The sequence below is a fragment of the Ornithorhynchus anatinus genome, chromosome 18 (genome assembly GCF_004115215.2).
Source record: "Ornithorhynchus anatinus isolate Pmale09 chromosome 18, mOrnAna1.pri.v4, whole genome shotgun sequence".
Taxonomy (NCBI): domain Eukaryota; kingdom Metazoa; phylum Chordata; class Mammalia; order Monotremata; family Ornithorhynchidae; genus Ornithorhynchus; species Ornithorhynchus anatinus.
Genome location: NC_041745.1, coordinates 34,410,575 through 34,430,491, shown reverse-complemented (window position 1 = coordinate 34,430,491; position 19,917 = coordinate 34,410,575). Strand labels below are relative to the sequence as shown.

Here is a 19,917-nt window from a genome sequence, read left to right as displayed (position 1 = left end):
GGCCTGGGAGTCAGAAGGACCTGGGTTCTAATTCCAGCTCCACCAATTGTCTGCTCTGTGACTTTGAGCAAGTAACTTCATTTCTCTGGGACTCAGTTACCTCATCTGCTAAATTTGGATTGAGACTGGGGAACCCCATTTGGGACAGTGATTGTATCCAACCAGATTATCTTGTATCTAGTTCAACACTTAGTAGAGTGCCTATCACATAATAGGCACTTAAGAAATGCCACAATTATTATTATTAGTATGTTTTATTTTCAAAGTATTATATAGACCTGGATTTTAGGTTATTTTTCTCCTCAGCATTAAATAGCCAGATTAATTTACAAGAACACACTCACCTAAACTTTTTTTTTCCCCATTGGTATTTGATAAGCACTTACTATGTGCTAGGCACTGTACTAAGTACTGGGGTTGATATAAAATAATCTAGTTGGACACAATGTCCCACCTTGCAGTCTTAATCCCCATTTTGCAGATGAGGGAAGTGAGGCACAGAGAAGTTGTGACTTGCATAAGGTCTCACAGCAGACATGTGGTGGAGTGGAATTAGAACCCACATCCTTCTCACTCCCAGGCACTGCTGACTCTTGACTCTAAGAGAATGACTCGGAAGAGAATGGATGATAAGAGGATGACCAAACAGCTACTGAGTAGATGGTATCCTGAAGGCAGATACAAGTAGAGAGAATAAAGCAAATATTTGAAAGCCCCGTAAGGTGCAGCCCCAAACATTGGAGAGAAGAATGGAATGGATTGCCAATAACTCACAGGTCTTTTTCAATCCAACCCACAGGCATGGAGAGGATGTCTCAATTGGAAGAGTCATTTTCAAACCTTGGGCTGTTAAATGCCTAAACAGACTGGTCTAGTGGAAAGAGCTCTGGCCTGGGAGTCAGAGGACCTGGATTTGAATCCTGGCCCTGCCAATTGTTTGCTGTGTGATGTTGGGCAATTTAATTCTCTGGACCGGAATTTCCTCCACTGTAAAATGGGGATTTTATACCTGTTCCCCCTCCTACTTAGACTGGGAGCCCCATTTGGGCAGGGACTGTGTCTGACCTGATTAACTTGTATCTACCTAGCTTTAAATAATAGGTGCTTAACAAATACCTTAATAATGTTAAATGCTTATATTTTAGCAAATTGTATGCAACACTGGATTCTTGTGAGTACAAACTTGGAAGCTGGGCCCCTTTTAAAATAATTTATTTTTGTGGTATTTGTTAAGCACTTACTACGTGCCAGGCAGGGTACTAAACTCTGGGGTAGATATAAACTAATCAGATTGGACACAATCCATGTCCCATGTGGGGCTCACAGTCTCGATTCCCATTTTACAAATGAGGTAACTGAGGTAAAGAGAAGTAAAGTGACTCTCCCTAGGTCAGCTAGCAGATAAATAGTGGAGCTGGGATTAGAACCCAGATTATCTGCCTCCGAGGCCCATGCTCTTTCCACTGGTCACTCTGTTTCTTTTTGGAAACTGCCTTAACTTTTGCAAGTTGTATCTGACTGAGTATTGTAATTTCTCCTCACCTATACTGACACAGTAGAACAACTGTGTGGCCCTTGCTATGGAGTAAACTGTATGGGGGAAGAAATAAGAAGTGCACCTAGAGCCCAAGAGAGAGAGAATCCTACATCCTCCACATTTGAGAGGATTATGGGGCTACTCCATCTCTCTTTGGTAGTCCAAAGGAAGCGTTATTGGAAGTGGTACCAGTTGGCCCCCACCCAGTCATTCCTGCCACTCCCCTCTCCCAGTCATCTTTCCGGGGACGACCTCTTCGCACTACTGTGGAAGGAAGCTCCCTTTCTGGTGGCCAAAAAATGTTCCAGCTTCCAGAGATCCATCTCTTTTCCACTTGCCAAGTGTGAAGGAAAGAATGTGGGTGAACAAACTTTTTGCCTCATTTTTCAAACATTCATTTAATCGTATATCCTTGTGTTGTTTTAACTGAGCGCTTCCTGTGTGCAGAACATTGTACTAAGCTCTTGGGAGAGTACAATATAACGATAAACATATTCCCTGCCCACAAGTTTAGTCTAGCAGTGCTGACCCTGGCTAACACCATTCGATGAGGGTGGTAATGACAATTTGCTACCTGTGCTATCGAGAGCCCAGTGACAGGCTAAGCCAATTTTTTTTTCCCCAAGAAAAACCTGCAGCTACAATGGATGAGTGTAAACAGTGTATTTTTCCGTGTTCTGGAAACACATAAGATGCTGATCTGACTCACAGCATGGCTAATGGAGAGAATGAAGCTGGGAGTCAGAAGGACCTACGTTTTAATCTCTGCACCGCTACTTGTTGGCTATGTGACTTTGGGCAAATCACTAAACTTCTCTGTGCCTCAGTTACCTCATCTATAACATGGGGATTAAGTCTGTGAAGCCATGTGGGACCGGGACTATGTCCAACCTGATGATCTTGTATCTACCCCAGTGCTTAGAGCAGTCCTCGACACATAGTAAGTGCTTAACAAATACCATCATTTATTCTTACTAACAACCGTGGACATCATTGTCCTTGTTCTAAATTCCTTTATTCCCTGAATCTTTTGGATCAGCTTTAGTGGAGTCAAGGAGTCAGTGAAACCCCAGAGTTCAAGTCTCTGGTGGAAATGGCATGCTGACAGAAGGCAAACACATGATACAGGGATAGCCCCAGATTAAGTTATGCGATAACTTTTCCTGTAGCTAACTTTTTCAGCTCTGCTTTTCTGAAAGAGTTGGGGTGTGCTGGGTTTCTAATGACTTCATAATGTACATGTCTGCTAAAAGGTTTCTCCATGAACCATGGAAAATTGTACCAGAGGTTGTTGATGCATTGCACAATTGCAGGTACGTTTTAGCCAAAAAATGAGGAAATTCAACAAATGGATTCATTCAAATTTTTTGAGCGCTTACTGTACGCAGAACACTGTACTAAGCACTTGGGAAATACAACACAACAATAGAGAGAGATAATCCCTGCCCACAGGGAGAAAGTAGAATCAATGAATTCAGTAAAGTTAGCTCCAGTCCAGTGACACCTTTCTTAACACATTCTAGCTACAAAGTAAATAGATGGCAAAAAGACTGAATTTAGGGAGTTCTGGTACCCATGACTTTTTTTTTTTTGTCTACATATAGGAAAGCTGAATAGCCATATTATATGTTTGACAGTTTGGCTAGCCCTTCAATTCACTGACTTCTTTTTTTCTCTTTTACCAGAAGCTGCCCCAAAACAGTAAATGGTTAAAGGATGTTTTTCAGATGTGGCTTTAAAGAAAGGGCAGGATGGCCTAGTAATAATAATTGTCGTATTTGTTAAAGTGTTAACTATATACCAAGAACTGTATTACATGACAATCAGTCAAACATAACCCCTGTCCCACATGGGACTCACTGGAGAGAGAGAGAGAGAGAGAGGGAACAGGCATTGGGCCTCCACTTTACAATTGAGAAAATTGAGGCACAGAGAAGTTAAATTATTTACCCGAGGACACGCAGCAGGCAAGAGCCAGAGTTGGGATTAGAACCCACATCTTCTGCCTCCCAGACCAGTGCTCTTTCCACTTTGGCCATGCTGCTGCTTGACTTCTAGAATAATTTTTCTGTCAGATTTATGGGAGTAAATTGCTCCTTCAATATAAGGGTGGGCATTAAGGAGGGCAACTTGTCTCCTATTGTTCACTGCCTTTGCAAAATGGACTGTGATCTGGGTGTGCCAGTAAAAGAATTGTTTGCTTTGCACATAGTAAGTGCTTAACAAATACAATCATCATCATCATCATTATTATTATTTTCATGGCTTATTTAGCTTGGGTTCCAGTTCTCATACAGAGTGGCACTTGAAAAGCTGGTACTTCTCAGTATTTCACTTGACTATCATCTTAATCCCCAATTACTTAACTGCTATTTGAGTGACCACCACATGAAGAGCACTGAGGAGATTTTACTTAAAATCTTTATAACCCTTAGGTAAAATGTCACTAGTTGGTTGCTTCCTAAGGTCTGTCAGTTTAGGGTTTTTCAAACACCATATGGCTGATGCACTGAATCTTAGAAATAAATGGATGGGCTATTAATTACCTCAAAGGAAGTCCCTCAATTAGTCACTTTGCTAAAGAACAATTTCTCTGTTTTATCCCTTATTTAATGTAATTAATTCTAATCTTTGCATTTTAGTTTTCTGCGTGATTAATTCCATCATGTGAAAGATGCCACAGAATAGAAAGCTTCCCAAATTATGGGACAGTTAATTGTATTGCTCAGGCTTCACAGTGAATAGCCTGTGGAAACAAATCTTGAGTCCAATCTGAAACATTAAATGACTTCATACTGATGCTGACCAAATCTGATTGAAGAGATCACCCTGAGAACATTATAGTGTGTGTGTGTCTGTGCAGACGCGTGCGTGCATTTAGTTATCTTGTCTCATGGGCTCTGTGATGTGTCCTATCTCTGCAGTACAGGGCTTTACTCTAGAAGAATGTTAAGCTTGGATTTGTAGTTAATTAGCTAATGCCACAGATAGGTTAATTTTTACATTTCCCCTTCACTGTTTCTTGTAGGGAAGAGAATCACAAGCCTTCATATTTCTGAGAATAATTGGAATGTTGCGATAACTCAGCAATTGCTATTGAGATGTTTGACAGAGTGCTATGGGTGAGAGGGAGTTTCAGGTACCTGGTCCTGACCCAGTTTCTTGAACTCTGGCATGCTGGATTACAGAACATACTGGATAAAGGAACTTCAAATCGTCTTTCTCCTCCAGTGGCTTCACATTTCCCTGGAGCCTATCTTAGCCTCTTGTATAAAGTTAAGTGCTTAGAAAAGCACACTGAATTCCGAGGTCACAAAAAAAATACTAGCTGCTGAGAGCTAAAATTGTGGACAGACTCATATTGGATAATCTCTGGTTCATTATGTCATGCTATTAAACAAACACTTTTTACAAAATTGGGATGATCACAGTATTAGAGTAGCCCATTTTGTCGGTGAGGAAAGTTGAGGCCCAGAATGATTTTACTTACTTAAAATGTCACAAAGGTGAATTAAGAATTGAAACCAGACCTTCGATTCTTTGATATAGGGCTTTCATCAAATCATATTTTCTCTGACAGTCTGAATGTTATTTCCCACTTGTAACTTCATTGTTGGATGGTGAAGACATAAAAATCCACCATGTCTGTTTTCTTTGACCCTGCCCCCAATTTTTTGGTGATTTGCTCCTCTCCAGCAAAGGCTATTTGTATGATGCAGAGCACCAATTCAGATATTCACCTAATCTCCCAGTAGGGATAGATAATAATAATGAGTAATATTAAGCGATTACTATGTAACAAAGATTCTACTGAGCACTGGGGGAGATGTAATTTGATTAGGTCCCGCGTGGAGCTCACGGTCTGTGTAGGAGGAAGAATGGATATTGAATCTCCATTTTGCAGACAAGGGAACTGAGGCCCAGAGAAGTTAGTGACTGCCTCACAGCAGGTACGTGGTGGAGCAGGAAAAATCAGAACCCAGATCCTTTGGCTCCAGTGACCAAACTCTTGCAAAGGGCTTCAGATCAGCAGGTATGGATTTGATAAGAAAATAAGTGTAATTAGAAAAGAACCTTCAGTTTGGAAAGTCATTCAGTTTAACTTAGTAATAAAAATTATGGTATTTGTTAAGCACTTTCTATGTTCCAAGCACTGTTCTAAGCACTGGGGTAGATACAAGGTAATCAGGTTATTCCATGTGGAGCTCACAGTCTTAATCCCCATTTTACAGATAAGGTAACTCAGGCACAGAGAGGTTAAGTGGCTTGCCCAAGGTCACACAGCAGACAGCTGGCAGAGCTGGGATTAGAACCCATGTTCTCTGACTCTCCAGCTTGTGCTCTTTCCTTTAAGGTGCAGTCTGTAGCTTGTGTGAATAAATGAAAAGTATTTTTAAATTTAGCAGAAGGTCTTTTGATTTGTCCTGGGATCAGATTTCAGGAGCTCTAAAGTTTGGAAACTTAAAAATGATCTCTTTCATAACAAAATGTTTGAAAGCTCCTTGGTGGTAGGGAGAGTATTTCTTTTGGAATGTAAAAACCTTATAAGGGTATCTGTTTGTTTTGTGTACAATAGATATGCAAACTTGTACTTTCCATGTGCTTCGTTCAGAGAATTGCATCAAGCGAGTTCTCAGTCAATCCATCAAAGGTATTTATTGAGAGTTTACTGTATGTGGAACACTGTACTACATGCTTGGAGGAGTACAATACAACAGAGTTGGTAAATATGTTCCTTGTCCACAAGGGAAACAAGCAAGGCCTAATGGAAGGATAGTGATCTTGGGAGCCAGAGGACCTAAGCCTTAATCCTGGGTCCACTACCTACTTGCTGCGTGACCTTATCCCAGTTACGTAACCTCACTGTGCTTCTCTTCCTTCATGCACAAAATGAGGATTGATTAATAATAATAATGATAATGATGGTTTTTGGTAAGTGCTTACTATGTGCCAAGCCCTGTTCCAAGCCCTGGGGTAAATACAAGGTAGTCAGGTGGCCCCACATGGGGCTCACAGTCTTCATCCCCATTTTACAGATGAGAGAACTGAGTGAGTAAAGTGAATTGCCCAAGGTCACACAGCAGACCAGTGGCGGAGCCGGAATTAGAACCCATGACTCTGACTCCCAAGCCTGGGCACTTTCCACAAAGCCACCCTGCTTCTACCTTCTCCCTCCTACTTAGACTCTGAGCACCAAGTGGGACCTGATTACCTGATAGTAAGCACTTAATACCACAATTATTAATGACCCTTACAGTCTAGGGGTAATCAATAAGTAGTATAATATAGGAAATGCCAGATCAAAAGTCCACCCATCTTGGGGGAATAGTGCAATGATTGTCCCCTTTAACATTCATCCATTTGGTAAATATTTTCTTCCAACAGTCCCTGGATTTTCCTTTTAATTTCAACTTTTGTCTGCTTGGGGAAGAGGGAGGAGTTTTCTTTGATCTTTCTGCAGTCCCCTTATAGGTTGTGAACACTTTTGGGACTGTTCCCTGAGAGGAAGAGAGAGAATCTTTATAATCTGGTTGTGTAAGGAAAATATAATGCAAATGTGATTAAAAGCATTATAAGTCATTTTGATTACCAACTCAGAATGAAAGAAATTAATTCCACTGATTTGTTCAATGATGCGTTGAGAAATTACCATGCAATGTCATCTACAGTACTTTAGGAGTGTTTGAAGGAAAACTTGAATAGTGCTGAGGTTTGAAAAGTGTCATTTTTGGCTTTTTTTTTTTTCTGCTTGCTTGAAGTTCCCCAAAGGCTGCATGCATTTCATTAGTACGTTGGCACGTGTTCCACTCAGTTTGGGGAAAAAAAAATCCTGATAAATCCAGTTTTAGGACATGGCATTGATTTCATTAGGAAAACTGTTTTTTTCCAAGGTTGTACTCTTGAAGTATGAGGCTATAAAGCCAGGGTGTACCACAATGCATCTTTCTTCATTTATGCAAACTCCAGGTGTGACCTTGATCAGTTACTCCTGTTGTAAAATAAAATGATTCCCCGACCCTTACTGGCTGTATCTATGAAGGAAATTTCTCTACTTATTGTTTGTCTCTTTTCAGGTAAGCGGTTTTTTTTTTTTTTATCTCTTGATCTGCAATCCCCTAGATGGCACTACAGAATAACTGTATTTAAATGGTTTCTGCAATGCTCCTAAATAGATGAGGTATGCTGGCTTTATTTGTCTGGCAAATAAACACTGGGAGTTGAACAGGTTGAAGTAACAGAAAGAATTTTAGTTAAATGTGCTACGTAATCAGCTACCCGAGTGGTCTAGTTGTTCTTCGGTGGCAGATAGCAAAGTCTTCATGAGTGAGCCAGAACTCACGATTGAGTCGACTTTCTCAAAAAAAGTCCTTGGGATTTTAATTGGGAATGCAAGAATTGTCTGCTATCTGCCACTGTGTTTTAGCGAGGGACCCTTGCTGTTGGGCCACCGAGTGCTACATATTGTTACGACCTTGTGTCTACTCCAGCGCTCACTACTGTGCCTGGCACATAGTAAGCCCTTAACAAATACAATTATTACTACTATTATTATTATTATGGCATAAGCTTGGCGTGGGCATGGAATGTGGCTACCAACTCTGTTATATTGGATACTCCCAAGCGCTTAGTACAGAGCTCTACATCTAGTAAGTGCTAAATAGGTGCCACTGATTGATCTGCTCCTCCCCATCTACCTCGGCGATTGTGAGGGGCAGTGGGAGCAGCCCATGATTTCTGAATGGATTTTGTGACTGGAGACATTAAGGCATCTGCCCCACGGCCCAAAGCTCAGCGAGTTTTCTATACCGGCTGTCTCCACTTCCTCTCCTCTGGTTCTCTCCTTGACCCCCTCCAATCTGGCTTCCGCTCCCTTCATTCCACAGAAACTGCCCTCTCAAAGGTCACCAGTGTTCTCCTCAGCAAATCCAACAGTCTCTACTCCATTCTAGTCCTCCACAACCTCTCAACTGTCTTTGACACTGTTGACCACCCCCCTTCTCCTGGAAATGCTATTCAATCTTGGCTTCACCCATACTGCCCTCTCCTGATTCTCCTCCTGTTTCTCTGGTGGCTCGGTCTGTCACTTTCATGGTCCTTCCTCTGTCTCCCATCTCCTAACTGTGGGAGTTCTGTGACTCCTTCTATTCTCCATCTACACCCACTCCCTTGGAGAACTCATTCACTCCCATGGCTTTAACGTCCCTATATGGATAGCTATGGTATCTCTGAAGTGCTTACTATGTGCCAAGCACTGTTCAAGAACTGATGATTCTCAAATCTACATCTCCAACGCTGATCTCTCCCCTTCTCTTCACATTTCATCCTGACTTCAGGCCCATCTCTAATTGGATGTCCCACCACCTCAATTATGTCCAAAACTGAGTCTCTTATCTTCCCACCCAAACCCTAGACCTCCCCATGACTCTCCTCATCACTGTAGAGGGCACCACCATCCTACCTGTCTCACAAGCCCATAACCTTGCCGTTATCCTCGCCTCATCTCTCTCATTCACCAAACATATTTGATCTGTCACCAAATCCTATCGATTCAACCTCTGTGACACCGCTGAAACGTGCCCTTTCTTCTCCATCCAAACTGCTACCACGTTAATCCAAACACTTATCCTATTCTTCCTTGATTTACTGTTTTCAGCCTCCTTGCAGACCTTCCCGCTTCCTGTCTTACCTCACACCAGTCCATATTTCACTCCGTTGCCCAGATCATTTTTCTACAAAATCTTTGTCCGTATTACTCTCAAGAACCTTCAATAGTTGCCCATCTACCTACATATCGGAGAGAAACTCCTTACCTTGGACTTTATAGCACTGTCACCTTTGTCCTTCATACCTTACCTCCCTGATTTCCTACTACAACCCAGCTTGCACATTTCTCTCCACTAGTGCCAATGTATTCACTGTAGATTGATCTCACCTGTCTCACCGTTGACCTCTTGCCCATATCCTGTCTCTAGCCTGGAGAGCCCTTCCTCTTCATATTCATTCAATAGTATTTATTGAAGGCTTACTATGTGCAGAGCACTGTACTAAGCACTTGAAATGTACAAATCGGTAACAGAGACAGTCCCTGCCCGTATGTAACAGACGATAACTCTGCCTGCCTTCAAAGTGGTATTAAAAGTACGTCTCCTCCAAGAGGCCTTCTCTAAGCCCTCACTTCCTCTTCTCCCACTCTCTTCTTTGTGACCCTTGCACTTGTGTTTTCCCCACTTCCTCAGCCTCATACTACTTAAGCACATATAATAATGTTGGTATTTAAGAGCTTACTATGTGCAGAGCACTGTTCTAAGCGCTGGGGTAGATACAGGGTAATCAGGTTGTCCCACGTGAGGCTCACAGTCTTCATCCCCATGTTAAAGATGAGGGAACTGAGGCCCAGAGAAGTCAAGTGACTTGCCCACAGTCACACAGCTGACAAGTGGCAGAGTTGGGATTCGAACCCATGACCTCTGACTCCCAAGCCCGGGCTCTTTCCACTGAGCCACACTGCTTCTCTATCTGTATCCATAATTTATATTAAAGTCTATCTTGCTCCCTCCCTGCCCCCCACCTCTAGACCGTAAACTCCCTGTGGGCAGCGAAGGTGTCTACCAATTGCTATATTGCACTCTCCCAAGTGCTTAGTACAGTGCTCTGTACACAGTAAGTGCTTAATAAATATGATTGACCTATTGCCCCCTCCCAGTTTAAAAGCTGACTTTTGGAAATAGGTCAGGGCAGGCGATGAAGTTACCTGCAGCCTTAGCAGGTCAATGGATTTCCTTTCAGGACTGGATTAGGCTATGTAAGGCAGCTAAGGCTTTGGACTTTGCATCTGCCTTTCTGTGCTCGATTCTGCCGTAACACGTTCTGGTTACACATTTTAGACAGTCGGCAGGATTCGGGAATGTTCTGACAAGGCGTGGGACGTGTTCTTGGAAGAACCAGTTGTGTCCATGAATTGATAAAAACTGTGAGTTTTCCTCTACAGTGCATTGCACACAAGTCCTCACTGATAGAACATAGGTGAACTAGGGGTATTTGAGGGTGATGCTGATGGGGAGACTCCATGATCATGGCTGTGGTTACATGGATCATTTCATGACTGACACCTTACCTACCCCGCTCTGTGAACCTATAAAGAGAGTTCTTAGTTGTGGTTTGCATCCATAGAGCTTTCTGCTGTTTTCCAATCTGCTTCCTGCTCTCCCTTTCTTTCCGAAGCCTTCATTCAATCAACCCCTCTCTCAATTGCCACTTGCCAGCTTCCTCTGCCTGCCATGGTGATGTTTCCCTAAGGCCTGCTGCTGTTCTGACTCTCTGTTCGCCTATACCCCCTTCCAGTACGCCATATGGCAGTTGCTTGGGGATGCTGCTGTTATTGTTCTGTGAGGAGCTGGATAATAATAATTGTGTCATTGGTTAATCATTACTCTGTGCTTAGTGCCAGGAAAGATGCAGTTAGACAAGGCCCTGTCCCTATCCCAAAGGGGGCTCACAGACTATAGGGCAAGGGAGAACAGACAGGTATTTGATCCCAATTTTACAGATGAGGAAACTGAGACACAGAGGAGTTAAGTGACTTGACCAAAGTCCCACAGCGGCTAGTGGCAGAGCTGGGATTAGAACCCAGGTCCTCTGGCACCCGGGCCCGTGCTCTTTCCACCAGGTCACGCTGCTCCTCATATCTTGCCAGTTTAATATATTTGTCTCTGCCTCCCAGTTCCCCTGCTAATGATTCTGGTTCTCATTTCCTCCTTCTCTTACAAACCACCCAGAAGTTGCAGCCGCTACTGTATTCTCTGATTAAGCCGACATGACCATTGACAGATTCTCTAACCACTCTCATTGAGGAGGCTCCCAGAGAAATGGACTAGGTTTACTTTCCAATTGTGCATTATTTCCCAGATTCTTAGTATGGTGTTCTGCACACTGTAAGAGCTTAATAAATACTATTATTACAACTACTATTGGTGTGGTGTTAGTGGGAGAGGGAGTGGCTTACCTTGGTTGAAACTTTAGTGCATTGCCAAAATGGTTTTATGTTCCAGAACTACATTATTAATCTTCTCCAGAGTATTTCCCTTCACAGTTGGTAGTTGAACGTCTGCACAAATCTGCAGGAAATACTGTACTACACTGCTGAAAGAGGAGAGAAAACATTACCATCTGCAACTACAGCTTGCAAATTACAGCGGGCAATCACCAGCTATTAAATAAAGGCACTCTAACAATATTTTGGGTTTTAGATTAGCAATTTACATCACAAGATCTGAAAATACTAGTCTTTTAATACAGCAATTTTCTTTCCTTTTACCCCCAAATCAAAATACGTTGAAATTGGATGGGGGTGGGGTGGGGAATACGATAAGGTAAACGTTTACTTAAACAATAACCACCTATGAAAGGAGACATACCGATGAAATCTAAGAGTTCCTAAATCAGCTGCCGGCTTCATATGGAGCCCAGGGTGGTTGCTCGAAATTGTCACAGAGGAGGTATCGTGATGTTTGCTGGTGCCAGGTAATGTGTCATAGGACAAATGGGTCTCACACCGGGAATTGGAAGCAGAGCTTTTTGTTTTAAAATAGCTCCGAGCAAAAGAACTGCAAGAGCAAAGGAAAATGGCAGCATCCTCCTTGCCAAGGAGCTACTGGCCTAAATTGGAGGGGAGTAGCATTGATATCAGCACACACACAGAGCCAGTGGGAAGAGGTTTGGAAGCATCCCAGGAGAGAGATTAAGCCACTTCATGCCTCATGGAACCTTGTTATGGAGATAAAATGTCATGTCTGCATCTCTCTGGAGTGGCTGGCCTCCCAGCTCAGATGAGCAGAGCGAATATTTCGGGCTGCCATCTCAGCCAATGGATGAGAGAATGCCAGGACTCAGAACTTATTGCTAAGAGATGAATATAACCTCTCTAGTGAAAATCTCTAAACGATTGTAAATATTAGCAGGTGTCTTGCCCTTCTGTGCCTGCAACTTTTTCTCTACAGTGGTAGTAATAGGCATCATGGCATAGTGGATAGAACACAGGCCTGCGAGTCAGGTCATGGGTTCTAATCCCAGGTCTGACACTTGTCTGCTGTGTGACCTTGGGTAAGTCATTTTATTTCTCTGGACCTGTTACCTCATCTGTAAAATGGGAATTGAGACTGTGAGCCCCACATGGGACAGGGACTGTGTCCAACTCGATTTGCTTGTAACCACCCCAGTGCTTAATATAATACCTGGAGCATAGTAAACTCTTAAAAAATACCATCATTATCGATTAAAGCTTACTGTGTGCAGAGTACCGGACTAAAAAGTGAGAAAATGAACAGGTGAGACAAGCTGGTAATTTGCTCGATCAGCTAAGAATGGACTCTTGGAGCATTTTGGGATTGAAATTTATAGTGTAGCAGTGGTATTTATTGAGGATTAATGTGTGGAGAGCCCTGTATTGAGCATTTGGGAGAGTACAGTGCAACAGAGTTGGACACGTTCCCTACCTGCTCTGAGTTTGCAGTCTAGAGGGGGAGAAATACATTCAAATAAATTGCAGATATGTTCATATGTCTCACCAGCAAAGGATCGGTGAGATAGACGAAATTGATGTACAGCGAGTAGGTTGACATCAGAGAAGCAAACTGTGCAGGTTGGGCTGCAGTTTGAAATCAGGGAGGTAAGACAGGGAGAGTTGATGAGGGCTTTAAGCCAATGGTAAGAAGTTTTCAGTAGAGGTGGATGGACAACCACTGGGCAACACTTGCGGTCCTTGAGGATTTGGGAAATGTGGACTAACTTTTTTTTTTTTTTTAAGGAAAATGATCTGAAGTAAAAATAAAGGCAGCAGGCAGGGAGCTCAGCAAGGAGGCTGATGGAGTAGTTGAGATGGGATATAAGTGCTTGAATCAGCATGGTAGCAGTTTGCTCTAGGGAGGAGAGGGTGGATTTTAGAAAGATTTTGAAGGTAGAACCAACAGAATTTGGTGACAAGTGAATGGGAGGTGAGAAGAGGATAATGGCAAGATTCTGGGCATGTGAAACTGGGAGGAAAGTGGTTCTATCTATAGTGATGGAAAAGACAAGGGAGGATAGGGTTTGGGTGGAAACATGAAGAGTTTTGGACGTGTTAAGTTTGAGGGACATTCAAGTAAAGATGTCCTGAAGGCATGAGGAAATGCAGGACTGCAGAAAAGGAGAGAAATCAGGACTGGAGAGGTAGATTTGAAAATCATATACTGTGAGCAAATGAGTTCTCCAAGGGAGATGGAGATTAGAAGGGGACCCAGAACTGAGCTGTGAGACTTCCATAATTTGAGAGACTCCAAAAAGAGGGAGGGAGAGGAGAAGACTGTGAAAGAGATTAAGGAGTGGGCAGAGACATAGGAGGACAACCAGAAGACAGTGTCAGTGAAGCCAAGGTTAGATTTTTTTTTTTCATGTGATATGTACTCATACATAAACACTATTTGGGGTAAAATGTTCTCTTCTGAAACTAACTGCAAGTTTCTGGCCGAGGAATGAATTTTGAGAAGTTTGGGGCTGCTTCAGAGTGAGCTGACTAGCTCCTTGAGTTCATAGACTCATGACTGAAATATGTGAATGAATCCCAGCGCCAGGGAAGGCCATCTCAGCATTGTCAGTCATTTCCTAGGTATACAGCCTAGTGTGATGACTGTCCTAAGTTCCTAGTCCTCCTAGACTTATTAGACACCTCTGATACCATTTATCTCTCTATCTTGTCAGCTCAGATAAGATCTGATGTTGGACCTTCTGTTTAAGCACAAAATTGGTTTCAATCTAATCTCCTGAATAGAGTTCAGATGGTTTCTGGGCCTAGGTGAACTATTTTCACTGCCTTACAGAAGCTGTGCCAGCGGCCCTGTCCTAGGCTTTTTATTGGAAACTATTAATAGGGCCATTTGGTGATAGGATCAGTGGGTAATGGAATTTCATTTCTATGCTGATTTTGCCTGTGTTTTATTTCTTTTTGCTGATGGTAGAGTTTGTCACCAGTGAGGATCACTGGAGCTATTCCATTTTTCCTTAAACGGGCTCCAAATGCAGGAAAAGTTTTGTCAGGAAGCACTTAAAACTCCCTGAGTGACAGAGAAATACCCTTAAACCAATGTTGCTGTGATTCGAGGTTCTTAACGGCTCTTATCTCTTTTAATAAATATGCTAAGTATATTTATGAAGGTGTTTTCAAATAAGAATTATGTAAAATGAAAATCCACTGGCTTGTTTGGACAGCTTTACTGATGATTTCTTGGCGAAAATAATGGTTTGTCTTTATATAATTTGGCGGATATAATTTTTGAGTTAAGCTTGCCTTCCAAGGGGATGGTTGCTATTGTTTTCTAATCCTGTACCCGTAGTTCATTTTCATGAGAGAGGTCTGGAAGATTTTGTGAGGGAGAAAGAGATGGAAAGTTAGAGAGAGAGATTTGCTAACCTTTAATAAGACTCCCAGTAAGTTTCTTTGCCTCCTGCAGTGCTCAATACCTGCACCCAGCCTGACATTCACAGATCTGTGGATACTTAGCTTAGTTGGTGAGAGCATGGTACTGATAATGCCAAAGTTGTGGGTTTGATTCCCGTGCAGGCCATTGATCTTTAGAGAAGCGGCATGGCTTAGTGGAAGGATCATGGGCTTGGTAGTCAGAGGTCATGGGTTCTAATCTCTACTCAGCTGAGTGACCTTGGGCAAGTCACTTAACTTCTCTGTTGCCTCAGTTACTTCATCTGCAAAGTGGGGATGAAGACTGTGAGCCTACGTGGGACAACCTGACTACCTTGTATCTACCCCAGCACTTAGAACAGTGCTTGGCACATAGTAAGCATTTAACAAATACCAACCTTAATATAATTATTACTTGTTTCCTTTTTCATTTTTATTTTTGTGATTTTTCATCTGGGGAAATGCTGGTTACTTCCATATGAATCTTTAATCCATTAGTACAAGAATTAAATGTACACACAGCATTTAGTAGATTTCCTTATGGACTGGGCATTACCACTGTATCTTTTGACAACCTAATCATGCAGGCAGTGTGGCTCAGTGGAAAGAGCCCGGGCTTGGGAGTCAGAAGTCATGGGTTTGAATCCTGGCTCTGCCACTTGTCAGCTGTATGACTGTGGGCAAGTCACTTAACTTCTCTGTGCCTCAGTTACCTCATCTGTAAAATGGGGATTAACTGTGAGCCTCATGTGGGACAACCTGATTACCCTGTATCTAACCCAGCATTTAGAACAGTGCTCTGCACATAGTGAGTGCTTAACAAATACCAACATTATTATGCAGGCATTTGGCTGGTATTATGTTGTAATAGTTATTTACAGAGTATACACCGTGTGGATGCATTCTGCAGCATTCAATGATATATGTAAAAGTCACATTCAGTAATATCGCACACAAAATATTGTGGGCATTGGGACAGATTTTGCTTATTCTGTTCCCATACATACACCATACCATGACATGGAGGGTGTATGAGTGGGGAGCCTGTGGGAGGTGCCCATATTGCTTGTGTAGCATTCCATTGGCAGGAGATACTATGACCATGCTACTATGCCAGGATCTCCCAACACTGTCTCTTATCCTGGGCCATATCAGTGGGCAGAGGGGTAGGCAGCAGGTGTTGGAGGCCATAAAGAGGTGCTTATATGATGGAAAATCAAAAGGAACTTGGTCCCTGAGTAACTTTTTTATGGTATTTATGTCCTTACTATGTGCCAGGCTCAGTATTAAGCGCTGGGGTAGATATAAGCTAATCAGGTTGAACATGAGTCCATATCCCACATGGGATTCACAATCTCATTCTGATGAGGTAACAGAGGCACAGAGAAGTGAAGTGACTTGCCTAGGGTCACCCAGCAGGCAAGTGGCAAGAGGTCAGCAGTGAGACAGACGAGCTTGAGCTACAGTGAATGGGTTGGCGTTAGAAGAGCAAAGTGTGAGAGTTGGGTTGTAGTAGAAGAGCAGCAAGGTAAGGTAGGGAGCAAGGTGACTGAGTGCTTTAAAGCAGATGGTAAGGAGTTTCTGTTTGATGTGGAGACAACCACTGGAGGTTCTTAAGGAGTGGGAAAACATGGACCGAACAACCTCGTGTTTTGCCTCATCTCTCTCCATTTGTGCAACCAAGAGAAAGCTCCATCTTGTCCTCACCCCTCCTCCAAATTTTCCTGCTCTCTGGAGGCCCTCGGTCTGTGCATCCGACTTCATCCCCTTTCATATCCTAAAAACCCTTTGTGTCACTCTTATTCCCTGTAAGCATCACCTTCGCTTTTTGCAAGTGCCTTCCAGTGTGCTCAGATCTCCTCTATATAAAGTGTCTGTGGATCCCACTGCACCTTCCATCAATTACCCAATCTCCCTCCTCTAATTCCTGTCCAAATTCCTCAAATGTGTTGTAAAATATGTCTGCCCTGAGCAGGCTCCGGCATGAGCTAACCTATTAAAGCTGTAGACACGGTCAATTGTGTTTTAAGATACTGCATTTAAAGTCGGGCTGAGTTATTGAAAACCAGTCTTTGCCTACTATCACCTATATTCTAGCCTCTCTGGCACATTCTGGATGTACAGATTGGGTGGCCAGCTGTCCAGTTTGACCCTGTATAGTCCAGTTTTTAAATCCATCAATGGTATTTATTGGATGCTGAGTATGTGCAGAGCACTGTACTAAGCATTTGGGAAAGTACAAGGCAACAAGAGTTGGTAGGTGTTATTTCCCTACCTACAAGGAGCTTACATTCTTCAGGGAGATGCAGACGTGAAAAGAGATTATGGATAGGGGAAATAGAGTATAACAATATTGTGTTTGCTACGGTGTGCTCTCCCAAGAACGTACTGAGTGCTTTCTGTGAGTATAGAGCCCTGAACTAAGTGCTTGGCAGATTGCGATACAATAAGTAGGCACATTCCCTGTCCACAATGAGCTTACAGTCTAATTACTATTGATTGATTTACATAAGTGTGGCTTACAATCTAATTACTATTGATTTACATAAGTGCTGTCAGGCTGGGGTGAGTGGGGTATCAAAATGTTAAAGGGCATGCAGTCAAATGCATTTTTATCTGGTCTTTTCTCTTTTCTGGAAATGTTCCAGAATCTTACAAGTCTGTGTTTAAAATATTCAGCATCGCTCTTGCCACTGGGTTCCAAGACTCAACAGGGCCAGAGTTCATTTAGACCTGGAGCAAGTAGGCGGTAAGTTGTTTCACCAGGAGCAAGTGTTTTGTTTTGTTTTTTTTTCCTAATGGTTTTTAAGTGCTTACTCTGGTCAAACATTATTCTAAGTGCTGTGATAGATGCAACTTAATCAGGCTGGATACAATCCCTGTCCCGCATGGGGCTCATATTCTACATAGAAGGAAGAACAGGTATCAAATCCCCATTTTGTAGTTGAGGAAACGTAGGTGAAGTGAAGTGACTTGCCCAAGGTTATAAAGCAGGCAAGTGGTGGAGCTGGGATTAGAACCCCGGTCCTCTGATTCCCAGACCTATGCTTTATCCTTTAGGCCACCCTGCTTCCCTGGGTTCTACTACTGTGCAGAATGTGGATATAATAATGTTGGTATTTGTTAAGCGCTTACTATGTGCAGAGCACTGTTCTAAGTGCTGGGGTAGATACAGGGTAATCATGTTGTCCCTTGTGAGGCTCACCGTCTTCATCCCCATTTTCCAGTTGAGGTAACAGGCACAGAGAAGTTGAGTGACTTGCCCACAGTCACACAGCTGACAAGTGGAAGAGCTGGGATTCGAACCCATGACCTCCAACTCCCAAGCCCGGGCTCTTTCCACTGAGCCACAGCTATGACATCATCACCTTCACTGTTAGTGAGCAGTGGGTGGTATTCTGGCTACCACCAGTGGCCCCCCTCTGTAGAAGCTGTTCTAAAAGTCACCGGGACGACTTTCCCTGTCACTAAAAGAAACTCTGCCGTAGCTATTGCAGAAAAGGAAATTTGACCTTGTTTTGTCAAGGAGCTATCACTGTGAGGGCTAATTGTGAGAGAATGAGTAATCACCGTGAGAAGCTGACAGGTTCCATGAACTGCTGAGCGTCTCTTGGAAAACACAATCATATCTTTCAGGAAGGCAAAACAAACAGGCCGGGATAAGCTTTCTTTCTCAGGAATCCTTGCTGGCTCTGCCTGGATACCTCATTGGCATATTCCCAGATTACCTCCTGCCTGATTTTCAGGGTCAGATGCTTTATTTGCTTTTCTTGGGATGATAATAGTAATTATTATGTGCAGTGTGCCAAGGGCTTATTTACCAAACACTACATTAATAATAATAATTATAGTATTTAAGTACTTACTATGTGCCAGGCACTGTACTAAGTGCTGGGGTGGCCACAAGCAAATTGGGTTGAACACAGTCCCTGATCTGCATAGGGCTCACAGTCTTAATTTCCATTTTACAGATGAGGTAACCAAGGCCCACTTAAGTGAAGCTACTTGCCCAAGGCTACCCAGCAGACGAATGGCAGTGCCAGGACTAGAACCTATGACCTTTGAGTAGATACAAGATTATCCGATTGGCAGAGTCCCTGTCCCACAAGTGATTCACAGTCTAAGAGGGAGGGAGAACAGGCATTTGATCCCCATTTTATTGATGAGGAATCTGAGAAGTTAGGTGACTTGCCCAAGGTCACACAGCAGACACGCAACAAAGGCAGGATTAGAACCCAGGTTGCCTGACTTCCAGGCCTTGTGCTTTTTCCACTAGGCCTTTTGCTTTCCTGTCTACTTGGTAAATATTTCAGAATTGAACTGGGGAAAAAAACACACCACTGAAACCTCTTTGCATCTATCATGGAAGAAAATTATAGATCTAGAAATATCATTCTCTCCAGGCTCAGTTGTGGATTTATTAATTGTTTATGGTTGACATACAGACCGTAAGCTCATTATGGGCATAGAAAGTGTCTGATGATTCTGTTGTATTCTCCCAAGCACTCAGTACAGTGCTCTGCACATAGTAAGGTCTCAATTAATATGGTTGATTGATAGAATTAGTCTCCTACTCCTTAGAAGTCATTTAGAAAAAATTTCCTGGGTCAGAGACAGACTGTTCTCTACTAAGAGCAAAAACGCAATGCTGTTGAACATTCACAAAGAACTTTTTACATAGAGCCACTCCAAAAAGGGAAGTCTGAAAATATGCCCCAACTATGAAATCAGGGATTTAAAGGAATCTGGATGACTTCATGAAAAGCAGGCAGCAAACTAACATGATGTTTGTGATTTTGTGACTCTTTTCATTTCCTTTTGTTGGTTTCTTTGAGGACCTATGTCTGAGGGGGAACTCTGAGGGTTTTTGACTTCAGGAAGATTCTTGGGTTTCAAGTGTTTTCTGGTCATGAAATCCTTGGACCCAAAGATT

At 42.7% G+C, this 19,917-nt stretch overlaps 1 long non-coding RNA gene across 1 annotated transcript in view; it reads right to left on the bottom strand.

Moving 5' to 3' along the window:
* Window positions 1-11,672, bottom strand: part of LOC114818221 — a 33,671-nt gene extending 21,999 nt beyond the window's left edge. The window contains exon 1 of the long non-coding RNA XR_003766063.2: window positions 11,541-11,672. This is a non-coding gene — a long non-coding RNA (uncharacterized LOC114818221). The remainder of the gene's footprint in view (window positions 1-11,540) is intronic.
* Window positions 11,673-19,917: the final 8,245 nt, after the last annotated feature.